The sequence below is a fragment of the Lepus europaeus genome, chromosome 10, assembly GCF_033115175.1.
Source record: "Lepus europaeus isolate LE1 chromosome 10, mLepTim1.pri, whole genome shotgun sequence".
Taxonomy (NCBI): domain Eukaryota; kingdom Metazoa; phylum Chordata; class Mammalia; order Lagomorpha; family Leporidae; genus Lepus; species Lepus europaeus.
In genome coordinates, this window is record NC_084836.1 from 53,472,183 (window position 1) to 53,484,036 (window position 11,854).

At 42.1% G+C, this 11,854-nt stretch overlaps 1 pseudogene; it reads left to right on the forward strand.

Moving 5' to 3' along the window:
- Positions 1-1,370, forward strand: part of LOC133768035 (ubiquitin-like domain-containing CTD phosphatase 1) — a 51,123-nt pseudogene extending 49,753 nt beyond the window's left edge.
- The last annotated feature ends 10,484 nt before the right edge of the window (positions 1,371-11,854 follow it).

The following is an 11,854-nucleotide window of genomic DNA, read 5'->3' on the forward strand; positions in this document are numbered from 1 at the left end:
TTGACCCAGCCCCAGTCTCAGCTGTAACAAGCATTTGAAAACCGAACCAAGGCTTAGATGATCTCATTCATTCATTCTCTCCATTTGTTTTAATTTTTATTGTTTTATTTTCTTTCTCTCCTTTTACAAAAATGAATGGCTCAGCTGCTGCCGCGGCTCACTTGGCTAATCCTCCATCTGCGGTGCCAGCACCCCAAGTTCTATTCCTGGTTGGGGTGCCGGATTCTGTCCCAGTTTGCGCCTCTTCCAGTCCAGCTCTCTGCTGTGGCCCGGGAAGGCAGTGGAGGATGGCCCAAGTGCTTGGGCCCTGCACCCGCATGGGAGACCAGGAGAAGCACCTGGCTCCTGGCTTCGGATTGGCGCAGTGCGCAGGCTATAGCGGCCATTTGGGGGGTGAACCAATGGAAGGAAGACCTTTCTCTCTGTCTCTCTCACTGTCTAACTCTTTCTGTCAAAAAAAAAAAAAAAAGGCTCTTTCTAGCATCGTAGAAATGGGGTGGACAGGAGTAGTCAGTGACTCAACATTGTACTGGATATCACACAATTTTCAGGATTCCCTACAGGAGTGCTGCAAGAATGTCAAAGGTGACTGGACTCAAAGCTCAAGGCAGCCTGCAGAAAACTTTGTTAAACTTAGGGTCTCAAATCAAAGCCAACTGCTATAATCATTGATGATGGAGACTCAGGAAGAGAGCTTGAGAGGTGTCTTGGGTCCACGTCCTGACAATGATGATAATGTGCTTCAATACTGAAGATGAAGTGCTTGGAGTAGAAAACAGGGAAGATTTCTCAGAGCAAAAGAATACAGAGCAAAAATGTTGACTCTTCCTAGGGAAGGGACCAAGATTTTTGTGCTGGGGGTCAATGCTGTGGTGTGGTAGGTTGAGCCTCCACCTGTGGTGCTGGCATCCCATATGGGCACTGGTTCATGTTCCAGCTGCTCCTCTTCCAATCCAGCTCCTTGCTAATGTACCTGGGTAAGCAGTGGAGGATGGCCCAAGTGCTTGGGAGTCTGCACTCATGTGGGAGATACGGAAGAAGCTCCTGGCTCCTGGCTTTGGATCAGTCCAGCTCTGGCCATTGCAGCTATTTGGGGAGTGAACCAGTGGATGGAAGACCTCTCTCTGTCACTCCCTCTCTCTGTCTGCAACTCTGCCTCTCAAATAAATAAATAAAATCTTTTTTAAAAAGATTTTGGTGCTAGATGATGATTATACATTATTTGACCATAGGTCTTTGTAGAGACTGGAGTAGAATTGATGTGTTCCTATCTTCATAAATTCCTAACATCTGCCTATGAGGGTTATGCTGTTGCTATTTGGTCTGCCCCACATATGAAGTGGATTGATGCTCAAATGAAAGAACTGTGACTGGGGCCAGCGCTGTGGCGCAGCAGGTTAACACCCTGGCCTGAAGCGCCAGCACCTCATATGGACGCCAGTTTGAGATTCAGCTGCTCCACTTCTGATCCAGCTCTCTGCTATGGCCTGAGAAAGCAGTAGATGATGGCCCAAATTCTTGGGCCCCTGCACCCACATGGGAGACCCAGAAGAAGCTCCTGGCTCCCGGCTTCTGATCAGCACAGCTCCAGCTGTTGCAGACAACTGGGGAGTGAACCATTGCATGGAAGACCTCTCTCTCTCTCTGCCTCTCCTTCTCTCTCTGTGTCACTCTGACTTTCAAATAAATAAATAAATCTTAAAAACAAAACAAAACAAAACAAAACAAAACAAAAAAAAAAACGGAAAAGAAAAAAGAAAGAGCTGGGAGTGAGCACAACAAGTTATGTCAGCCTTCACACTTGATAACAGTGCCTACTCCAGGGAGAGGATTAATGGTTATAAAGCCTCTTGGTGTTGTTTGGAAAAAGATTTCAGAGTTTTTACAGCAAGAAAAATGTCATAAGAAGGCAGAAGGGAATCCAGAAAAGGACTGAAGATACAGCCTCTTATGAAAGCATATCTAAATGGAGTTAAAGACAAAAATTTTAAAAATCAACTCAGTGCCTCAGGAAAAATCAGAATGAGATGGCTGTTTGGAGCTAAATCACCAGTATTGGGAAAGATGTCTCTCTCTCTTTATTTATTTATTTTTGACAGGCAGAGATAGACAGTGAGAGAGACAGAGAGAACGGTCTTCCTTCCGTTGGTTCACCCCCCAAATGGCCGCTACGGCCAGCGCGCTGCACCAATCTGAAGCCAGAAGCCAGGTGCTTCCTCCTGGTCTCCCATGCGGGTGCAGGGCCCAAGCACTTGGGCCATCCTCCACTGCCTTCCCGGGCCACAGCAGAGAGCTGTACTGGAAGAGGAGCAACCGGGACAGAATCCGGCACCCCGACCGGGACTAGAACCTGGGGTGCTGGCACTGCAGGTGGAGGATTAACCTAGTGAGCCGTGGCGCCAGCCAGGGAAAGGTGTCTCTCAAAGAAGGAAGAACAGCAGCTACAAGTTATATTGGCAGCTGTGGAAGATAGAGGAGATCCATGGCCTTTTAGCCTTTAGGCTAGAAATGATTATGATAGTGCTGGACCCTGAAGCAAATGCCAGGCTGCTTACACTTTGTCTTCCAGGCTTTGTGCAAACTTTATATTTTGTGAAGATCTTAGGAATATGCTAAAACAATTCCTTTTTCTCCTATGTGAATGTAGTGTGGCTTGTGAAAATATTTTCTCTAGCACTGATTACTGATTTCCCAAAGAAAGAAGAGAACAATAAAAAGGAAGGAAGGAAGAGAGAGAAAGAAAGAGGGCAGGGACGGGGTGGGGAAGGAGAGAGAGGAAGAGAAAGAGAGAGAGGGGGAGAGAGAGAGAGAGAGATGGAAGAAAAAGAAAGAAAGGGAAGGAAGGGCGGGAGGGAGGAAGGGAGAAAAGACTGAAGGAGGGAGGGAAGGGAGGGAAGGGAGGGAAGAAAAATGTATGCTCAACCACGTCATTGTTGTTTTGTGACTTTGGAAACAAGTTATATCTTGTGTTTTTGTGTCTTTTTATTACTGTCTGACTAATTTCCAAGACCAAACCCGTCCTGAAAATCATGATTTTCCACTTAAAACTAAAAAACCATTTTTGAATAAAGATTGTTATTTTTTATGCTTAACATTACAACAAGCATTTTTAATCCTTTGTCATAGGCACAATGTCTATTCCACTCTCCACCAGCTACATCTTTAAATCCTGAGCTGCCTCACTCGGGTCTGCATGTGCGTCTGTGTTTCTAGAATAAAACTGGACGACATCAGTTGTAGTACAGCTGTGCCCCAGCAGTAGAAACAGAAAACACAGTTTCGTTCGTGAAGAAAGAAACTAAGCAACCACTGTGTCTTTCTTCGGTGGCTAAGTGGAAACACTTGTGCCTAAAACCATTACTGTAAAAGCAGTTAAAGACAATACATTTTAAAATGGGGCATATAACAGATTCAACCCTAGAAAGCATGAATTTCCAGCTATATGTTGTACACGTGCTAACAACTGTGTTTCACCGAAAATATCTAGATGTATAATTAAAAACGTATATTATTTGCCTTGCTCAACCCTGTGGATAGATGATGTGACAACTATTTTCTGCTAATGGTATTGCTTTGCGTTGTTCTTCTATTTGAAAGGAGTTGATCCTTTTAAATAAACATGGTGTTTATTGTTCTTTTGGGATTATTTCATTGGTATAAATAACAAATTTCTTTTAAAAATATTATATAGTGTCTTACAGAAAATAAGGCCTTCCTGAATATTTCTTAAATACATGAAAATAAGTTGAAATTTGATCTTGTTGAAGTATTCGAGTTGTATTTCCTTGAAGTTTATGTTTATAGGGCTAGAGCTGGGGTGCTATGGATTAAGCTGCAGCCTGCAACACCAGCATCCCCTATGAACAGATCAGAGTCCCAGCTACACCACTTACGATCCAACTCCCTGATAACTCACCTGGGAAAGCAGCAGAAGATGGCCAAGGTGTTCGGGCCCCTGACACCACATGGGAGTCCCAAATGGAGCTAGTTTCAGCTGGGCCCAGCCCTGGCCATTGCAACCATTTGGGGAGTCAACCAGCAGATGGTCTCTCTGTCTCTCCCTCTCTTTCTAACTCTTCCTTTCAAGTGAAAAATAAATTAGTCTTTTTTAAAAAAACTTCTGTTTATGATAAACTCTTAACCCGAGGTATACTTTTGAAAACATACTAACTGGTATTGTATACGAGCTACATTTTAAATGCATTTCATTGATATTTAAGGGACTCTTGTAGTGAACCCATGTGTAAATTCACCATGCCTTTTCAACATGGATAAGCAGCCCTTCATTTATTGCTGTTGTTAATTTGTATTCCTTAAAGTAGAGCACACCCACAGTAAAGAGTATTGTAATCAAAGGGGTTGTCACCAAGAATATGGTTGAAATTCTTTCCATGGCCCTCCACAGTTTGGTTCTTATCTGTCTTTGTATTGGTTCCCTAAAGTGCCAGCTCCACATGATCTTGGAGTGTGCCAGAACATAGCTAAGCAACCAAAATGAATACACAAAATCTTCCTCTGTACAAGGCTGGCCACATGCCACAATCGCAAAGCACTGCACTGTATTTGGCTACCTGTGATTACTGGACATTAAGGGCACTCGGCCCTTCCACTTGGCATGGCGCCAGGCTCAAGAGCCTTCAACAGCCATCTCAAGCCAGTGTTGGTCGAGTGCCACTAACACAGTGCCTTTGAGAACACACAGCTCTCTCCCATTCTCACTCAGTAGAGAACAGCTCCTGAAAAGCATAGGTTTATTTTAAAAATCTTTGTTGAAGCAAGCTGGAGAAAAGAGAGTAAGAATGTGGAGGGAAAGGGATGCTACAACTTTGTAATCAGTCAGCCAGCCACCTACCTCCTTCCTGTGTCCTCAGGAGAGTTTCTTAACCCCCTACGACTTGAGCGTCCTCCTAGATAAGCTGAAGCTAGAGAGATGGCTTAACCAATTGGGTGCTGAGGGCGTTAAGAGGGAGAACAGGGGCTGGCGCTGTGATGTAGTGGATAAAACCTCCGCCTGCAGTGCCAGCATCCCAAATCAGTGCCAGTTCGAGCCCTGGCTGCTCCACTTCCGATCCAGCTCTCTGCTATGGCCTGGGAAAACAGTAGAAAATGACCCACATCCTGGGGCCCCTGCACCTGCGTAGGAGACCTGGAAGAAGTTCTTGGCTTCTAGCTGCAGATCAGTGCAGCTCTGGCCATTGCAGCCATCTGGGGAGTGAACCAGCAGACAGAAGACCTCTCTCTCTGCCTCTTCTCTCTTTGTGTAACTCTGACTTTCAAATAAATAAATAATAAATAAATAAGAACAGAAATAAAGGACAACATAGGGAATATAATTAATATATTAATATATAATAAGTGATTGCTGTGTTTCTATTATAACAAGCCAGTGTTTAAACATTTATGAAATGATAAATGAAATGATAAATCTAGGCTTGGCAACACGTATGTCATAGACAGCAGGATGAATTTCAGTGGCACAAAATAGGATCTCCATCCTCCCAACCCCGAAAACCTTTAAAACTTGTGGTCACCATGCATTTTAAGAGATGTGCTTTTGCCAAGAAAGAAGTAAAGCCTTCAATATCAGATCAGGGATTGAAATTCAGCACCATAGACTTTATTCCCTTTTCTACTTCCTAAAGAAATGTAGATATTTATTTAGAACTCAATCCCTCTTCCCATAACCCATATGCTGCTGCAGGGAACTGACTTGGATAGCAAAATTAATTGGCCTATGGGAAATCCCATCCCCCTTTCAACAGTGATTGGTTAAAGAATCCAGGCCTCAGCCATTAAGGATATTTCACTCCATGACACAAGGATTGATTTAACAAAGAATCAATGAGATGTGAGGAGAGAAGCAGCAGCAGTGAGAAAGCCCCTGTGATGCTACCATAGCAGCGCAATTCATCAGAGTCCCCAGGTGCTGCACTTTGGAATTCATTTCCAAGTTTGTGGGGCCTAAGGGATATTGTCTTGGTTGGTTTTCTGTGACTATAACAATAACATAGACTGGGTAATTTATGAAGAAGAGAGGTGTATTTAGCTCACAGCTTTGGGGGCTGGGAACTCCAAGAGCAAGGACTTCTCTTTCTCTTCTTATAAAGCCACAAATGCTATTGTGGGCTTTTTTCCACCCTCATGACCTCACCTAATCCAAATTACTTCCAAAGGGCTCCACCTCCAAACAACACTGATATTTGAGTTTGGGGATTAAGTGTCCAACAAACGAGCTTTGGGGACTTGCATTCAACGCGCAGTAGATACCAAGACAGACTGGTACTTGAGAGCCACAGCTGCTTCATCAGACAATTTTGGTTAAAGGATTCCCCTACAACTGCATGGCACGTGACACGTCCACCCAGTCTTTCTCCCTCTGTTCTTCACTCCATGTCAGATTTGCATGGGATCTGACTGTTCTTCCCATCTTTCCTGCTCCCTGCCTATTTCTGTTCACACAGGCATTTTCTCCAGTGAAATCCCAGGACATCTAACCCCGTCGTAATGTCTGCTTCTGGAAGAACACTGACTGACCCAGAGGGTTTCCTGGAAGCTTCCAGGAAATAAACGTCATTGTTCCTAAGACTTTTGGGTTAAAAAAAAAAAAAAGTTCTCTCTTCCTCTGGATTTCATGAATGCCATGAACAGCCTAGAAAGGGCTTCCTACCAAGAGTTCTCCTCTCCAGTTCAATATCCCTAAATTCTTCAGTCTCCTTTTATCATAAGTGATTTTCAAACTCTTGCCATTCTGTTAGTAACTACAGATGAGACCAATTCGGTAGAGAGAATGGAAAATCTAGTAACAGTATGCTTGTATTATTGCTAGCTTCTCATCCTACAATATAATATGGTTTGAAGTTTCAAAGAAACTAAGTTGTTTTTTTTTTCTTTTTTTTTTTTTTTGACAGATAGAGTGGATAGTGAGAGAGAGAGACAGAGAGAAAGGTCTTCTTTTTGCCATTGGTTCACCCTCCAATGGCCGCTGCGGTCGGCGCATCGCGCTGATCCGAAGCCAGGAGCCAGGTGCTTCTCCTGGTCTCCCATGCAGGTGCAGGGCCCAAGGACTTGGGCCATCCTCCACTGCCTTCCCGGGCCATAGCAGAGAGCTGGACTGGAAGAGGGGCAGCCGGGACAGAATCTGGCACCCCAACCGGGACTAGAACCCGGTGTGCCGGCGCCGCAAGGCGGAGGATTAGCCTGTTGAGCCACGGCACCGGCCGAAACTAAGTTTTTAAAGAAATTTGGTAGACAGGCCAGTGCCATCCCTGGCCATCCTCAAATGTAGAATCAGGACAAGTAAACGAATATCAGAGCATCCCTTTTTAGCTGAATATTTCTAAGAACAGAATAGTTGTACACACATACAAAAATAATCCTGCTGACTTTGGCCAGGTGAGTATCAGGGGTGTTGACAAGAGGCTGTCACCTCTCAGATTGCAGCACTTACTTCTGGATTACACAAGATGTCCAGTTAGGCTGGATCTGGTGGCAGAGTTTCCCCTTAAAGGACCAGATGATAACCACTGGAGTCATTACAGGCCATGCAGGTTAGGTTGCATGGCCAACAAATTTGCTGTTGTAGAGTGAAGGTATACACGAATAGGCATGGCTATGGCCATGTAAAACTGTATTTATAGACACTGAAATGTTACTTCCATATAATTTTCTTGTTGCAAAAGAAACAATCTTTTAATCTTTTGAAGCATTGAAAAATATAAATTCTATTCTTATCCTAAAGATTAAGATTAGGTCTAGGAGTCTTAGTGTACTACTACCTCCTACTACCCTCACTTCTGTGCTAAACGAAGTGAAGTATAAGTGAGGGCCCTAATCATGTCAACTTTGGTTGAGAATTCCAATAACAAGTACACACCTCAACAGAAGGACTAAAACAGAACCATTCCCACCATTACTGGCACAAAGGAAGTTCTTAGTTATAAGAAAAAGAAAAATTGCAATGAGCTAGCATTTTGACACAGCTTTCTTGACTTGAATTGATCTGAACATAGTCTCTGCCCTTTCTGGATAACAATTCCTTCATCATAAGAGAATCTTGGACTTTTTCCTGTGTTCTCTGATTCCTTTGCAGGGTAGCATCATATCTTCCAATATTTGTTTACAGAAATATATTGGAAAGTTCACAGAAAAATGAGGGAAAAAAGTTCATTTTGGTGAAATAAAATTGAAACCCATGCACTTATTTTTCATAATATGCATTTCCAAGAACTTTTTGAAGATTTCTTGTAGTATTTGGGATATTTGTTTAATTAATTCTCCTTTTCTTCCCTAAAAATAACTATCCCAAAAGGCAGATCATAGTATGAATTCTATCAGTTCTCTTTACTGGCATTAAAGCACATATGTATTTCAGGAGTTGCTGACATGCTACTCTTTATTAAAAATTCTTAACACTGACCAGGAATGGCCTGGTCCTAAAGGAGATTTGTGAGCAACCCCGGATACCCACTAATACAGATCAAGAAACCACGTCAGAATCCCAGAAACCTTCTCTCTCTCTCTCTCTGCTTGTCAAATAAACAAATAAATTTTTACAAAATGAGCCCCAAAATCTGAGCCACAACAAATCTCTATAGTCTCCATCTACTTATCAGTGTTTGTATCTCTGTGTTGTCATTGGTCTATTCAAAACGTAAGCCAAGATCAAATAAAGAAGTGAAACCCTTTTCTTGGCCTATATTAGCTGAAAGTGAAAACGCAGGATAATAGTGGTTTTAAAAAGATACAAATGTGCTTCTTGCTTACCTAAATGAAATCAGCAGGTGTAAGAAAGCCAGGGCTATGATGGCAGTTTCACAAAGTCCTCAAGGGTCCTGCCTGAGGTCCCTTCTAGTTTCCCTAATGACTTTCCCTGTCGCTTCCACTTTCCAATCTCTAGAGAAGTCCACTTTCCAGTCCACAATGGGAGAAAGAACAAAAATGAGCAGACTCAAGGGCACACATGACCACCTCTTAGGGAAGCTGCCAGACCTTTCTGCTCACATCTCATTGGCCAGCTTTCAGTCATAAGACTCCTAGACATAAGGAAGTTGGAACACCACAGTTTTCCTGAAAGATCAAGAAAATGCCTTCTAGGGGATGACAAACTATGTTTGCTGCTCTTGGAAAGCAAGAGTCTCAACAGTGGGAATCATTCTCTCCATAGAGAAACCCTTAAGTCTGAGCAGAGAGCCCTCTGCACCCCCGAATGACCAACTCCAAGGAGAACAAACCATGGCCACCAGAACTGCAATTTACTAAAGGCAAATGTCCCAAGGCATTTCCATCTGATTTCACTGTTGCTAAACACTTTCCCCGTGTTGGGCCCCAGTAGTCCCAACCCATGAGAATCTCTTCTATCCAAATCTCACATTTACAAGTCATGAAGGCATGGGTTAGACATGTGTTCTTGTTTTGAGATGAAATATTTGAAATTTCTTGTAGGTATAAATTAAATATATCTTCTTTTCTCCATTTCTTCAACCTCTACATTGTTTCTAAAATTCTCTCAGGATCTTTTGTTTGATCTAAATGTCACATCCATTCATTTTTTTTTTTTTTTACTATATTTTACACTTATGGGATGATCAACTTTGCATTTAAGAAATAAAAAAAAATATATCAAACTTTATCCTCACTGTGAGTATAGGTTACAGTGAAGCAAGAAAATACATTCAAGACATCTGGACACCATTACATTCATACTGCTCTAGCAAAGTAAGGTGAAGATGTGAGAGGGTGATTCACACACTCAGATAAATGAGCTTGACAGAGAGACAATGGTTTTTGTGGTTGGAATTATCTGATGGTTTTCTTTTTTATGGTGAATAAACAATGTGGTTAATTCCCTAGTCACTCATTCTTGTATTTTTGTTTAAACATAGACAAGCGTTCCAGTGAATGTAACATGCAAATAATATATAGACTATTGAATTAAATGCATGGTGCCACCCTTGTTTGGCACTGAGCTCTCTCTGTGTACATTTTCTCCTAAAATATTTGTAAAACAAATAGTGTAAGAAATAGGTTTTAAACTGGGATAAAGGCTATATGTTATAGCATAAACTATTATTTCTTGTTAACTTTAGTTTAAGCCAAAATATCTAAAATATACAGAGATTTCCAAAGGAGTTTTGTGACAAATTTCTAATCCCTTATCTCCAGGAAATTTTGAGTTTTCTTTAGCATATCTGCCTATCTATCTAGCTATCTTCCTACATACCTACATATCTATGTGTTTTTTAAAAAAAGAAAAAAACTACTCCATTTCACTTGTACACGATACTTTAAAAAGTTCATAGAATAGAGAATTCAAAGCTAACTTGATTTAGGTGCAAAATATTTTGAGATCCATGCATACAAAATGTCTTCAAAATGTTTGTGGAAAATGTATATTATGATAAATTTATGCATGAATTTTAATTTCCATGACTTTCTAAAAATCTCCTTATACAGCAAAAGCCCCTCCAAAAGCTATCCAGGACTGCACAAACCCCACCACACACACCACACACACAAAATCATCCCTGTACCTCTCCAGATGCTCCTAAAAAGTCCTAAAAAGTCCTAAAAAGGCTCTACTCTCTTGGACCTCTCTCCTAAGCATCGTCTCTCTCTTCCCTCAAGGCAGGCTTGACACTGAGGAAAGTCTTGGTTTCTCTTTGATGATTTGGCTCTACTAAGAGAATTGCAGAGAAGCTGGTAACTAACAGCATGAAAAGACTCTAATTAATTCCCTTTCTCCCACCAGGCACTAGACATATGCAGCCTGTGCTTCAGCTAAACTCTAAATAACCAGGAAATGTCAGGAGTGAGATGTGACATCCACATTCCCAAGATGGCTTGGTGCAGAAAAGCACTGGCTGCGTTCTAGGAATCCCACGCTTTTGACAATTTGACATGGGCCCCTGATGATAGTGCACAGTACTTCTTCACAAAGGCCTTCAGATCCACCCATACCTTTGCTCTTCTCCCCTTGCTTTGCCCTATCCCCTCCACACAAGACAGCACCACTATTTCCATCTTCCTCCAGGTTGCCATCACTCCAAGCAGAAGATAACAGTAGGTTCAGCTATTCTTGGTTCACTCTGTATGTTTTTCCTACCCTGGGGAATATTCATAGCACCTGTCCAACCCACAGCTGTTTCACCTCTACCGCCAGGTATTGTCAGTAAGAATGCACAGCCTGCACTCTTAGGTAAACACCTTACTTTTGTCAGGAATTTACCTATAAATGCAAAGTTCTATTTTTAGCCCAAGCCGAACAATGGTAAAATTTACATAAATCTTTTGATGGAAAAAAAGCCACTTTACTGATAGAAACTTCAAGTACTTAACATGCTACCAAAGTAGTATTTAAGGTTGTACCTTTAATACAATTCCAGAGAAGTGGGCATTATCATCCCCGTCTCACAGATGAGATCTTGAACTTACATAAGTTGCTGTAAGTCACAAATCTTGGGCTAGATCCACAATTTGAACTTGACTGAGCAAACTATTCCACACTACACTAAGCACCAGCTACCTCTTTAAATGTATTTTTCACACTGATTTGGCCCTTCCTTTCACCCATCTTCCTACATAATTGTTATCTCTGTAAACTGCCATTCTCATCGCTGTAAGAGACATTTCTTTTCACGCTAAGGTAGTTTAAGCTAATGCTGCCATACTGTGTTGGGCATGAAGTAAGCCCTTCTTCCCCTTGTCCCTTCAGGGCACTCCTGAGCAGTTGTATGCCAGAGGCTCGTCATATGGGGTGTGTCTCAAGAATGGAAGGAAGGTTGAGATTGTGGACAGCTTACCTTTATGAGGGTCAAAATCCTAGGACTGTGAACAGAAAGGAGGAAGTTTACCCAAG